Source organism: Phoxinus phoxinus (genome assembly GCF_949152265.1).
Source record: "Phoxinus phoxinus genome assembly, chromosome: 4".
In the NCBI taxonomy this organism is placed as follows: domain Eukaryota; kingdom Metazoa; phylum Chordata; class Actinopteri; order Cypriniformes; family Leuciscidae; genus Phoxinus; species Phoxinus phoxinus.
Window position 1 is genome coordinate 43,758,702 of NC_136879.1, and position 2,500 is coordinate 43,761,201.

At 41.3% G+C, this 2,500-nt stretch overlaps 1 protein-coding gene across 1 annotated transcript in view; it reads left to right on the plus strand.

The window, feature by feature from the left end:
• Positions 1–2,500, plus strand: part of inppl1a (inositol polyphosphate phosphatase-like 1a) — a 61,640-nt gene that overhangs the window by 17,236 nt on the left and 41,904 nt on the right. The window lies entirely within an intron of this gene.

Sequence of the window (2,500 nt, forward strand, 5' to 3'; positions counted from 1 at the left end):
ATAGCGATCCGCCGTTATAATAGCGATCCACCGTTATAATAGCAATCCGCCGTTATAATAGCGATCCGCCGTTATAATAGCGATCCACCGTTATAATAGCAATCCGCCGTTATAATAGCAATCCGCCGTTATAATAGCGATCCACCGTTATAATAGCAATCCGCCGTTATAATAGCAATCCGCCGTTATAATAGCGATCCGCCGTTATAATAGCAATCCGCCGTTATAATAGCGATCCGCCGTTATAATAGCAATCCGCCGTTATAATAGCGATCCACCGTTATAATAGCGATCCGCCGTTATAATAGCGATCCACCGTTATAATAGCAATCCGCCGTTATAATAGCAATCCGCCGTTATAATAGCAATCCGCCGTTATAATAGCGATCCGCCGTTATAATAGCAATCCACCGTTATAATAGCAATCCGCCGTTATAATAGCAATCCGCCGTTATAATAGCAATCCACCGTTATAATAGCAATCCGCCGTTATAATAGCAATCCGCCGTTATAATAGCAATCCACCGTTATAATAGCAATCCGCGGTTATAATAGCGATCCGCCGTTATAATAGCAATCCACCGTTATAATAGCAATCCGCGGTTATAATAGCGATCCGCCGTTATAATAGCAATCCACCGTTATAATAGCAATCCACCGTTATAATAGCGATCCGCCGTTATAATAGCGATCCGCCGTTATAATAGCAATCCGCCGTTATAATAGCGATCCGCCGTTATAATAGCAATCCGCCGTTATAATAGCGATCCGCCGTTATAATAGCAATCCGCCGTTATAATAGCAATCCGCCGTTATAATAGCAATCCGCCGTTATAATAGCAATCCGCCGTTATAATAGCAATCCGCCGTTATAATAGCAATCCGCCGTTATAATAGCAATCCACCGTTATAATAGCAATCCACCGTTATAATAGCGATCCGCCGTTATAATAGCAATCCGCCGTTATAATAGCGATCCGCCGTTATAATAGCGATCCGCAGTTATAATAGCGATCCACCGTTATAATAGCAATCCGCCGTTATAATAGCAATCCGCCGTTATAATAGCGATCCGCCGTTATAATAGCGATCCGCCGTTATAATAGCGATCCGCCGTTATAATAGCAATCCGCCGTTATAATAGCGATCCGCCGTTATAATAGCGATCCGCCGTTATAATAGCGATCCGCCGTTATAATAGCGATCCACCGTTATAATAGCGATCCGCCGTTATAATAGCAATCCACCGTTATAATAGCGATCCACCGTTATAATAGCGATCCGCCGTTATAATAGCAATCCGCCGTTATAATAGCGATCCGCCGTTATAATAGCGATCCACCGTTATAATAGCGATCCGCCGTTATAATAGCAATCCGCCGTTATAATAGCGATCCGCAGTTATAATAGCAATCCGCCGTTATAATAGCAATCCGCCGTTATAATAGCGATCCGCCGTTATAATAGCGATCCGCCGTTATAATAGCGATCCGCCGTTATAATAGCAATCCGCCGTTATAATAGCGATCCGCCGTTATAATAGCAATCCGCCGTTATAATAGCGATCCGCCGTTATAATAGCGATCCGCCGTTATAATAGCGATCCGCCGTTATAATAGCAATCCGCCGTTATAATAGCAATCCGCCGTTATAATAGCGATCCGCCGTTATAATAGCGATCCGCCGTTATAATAGCAATCCGCCGTTATAATAGCGATCCACCGTTATAATAGCGAACCGCCGTTATAATAGCGATCCGCCGTGGAACAAGCGCGCCGGCTCTTAAAGGGAATGTGAGAGGACGCTCTGATTGGTTTATTTCACGTTACGCCCAAACCACACCTATGAGTAATGAAGCGACTTCAGACCAACACATTTTAGATTTGCGTCGGGCGCAGGAGTCGTTTATCCCGCCGGTATAATAGCGACAGCGCCGGGATCCGCCCACAGAGTTACTTGCGTCTCACATTTGATACTTGCGTTTCAGAGCGTTACAATAGGGCCCAAAGTGTGTTAAAATCCCCCTGTAGTCATTAATTTGATCCCTTAAAAGTCAACTTTTATCACCAAAATTACATTTTAAATTAAACTAATGTTAAATTACATAATTTCTTTGGAAAAAAATCCTTAAAGTCCACATGATATCACAATTGACCATATTTACTTTGTTTGCCTAAATTGATCGTTTTGTGGTGAACAATTCATCCATGCTAGTCAATCCACACACAAAAAATGTTTGGCTTCGTAATCTTTAATCAAAATATGAATATGAATATACAATGTGTATTAATAAGTTATATTATGTTGAGTTTTATTATGTTTTATTATGTTTATTAAGTTATATTATACCATGGTCTGGGTGAATACTCGATTCTGATTGGCTGCAGGGTGTCCATTAAAAAGTGATGTAGGACACCTAGTAAAGGAGTTCTAAAACCGTTAGATGTCGATTGTAAAACTAATTAAAATATAAACTGATGTTTTAAAAATGTGTTATTTG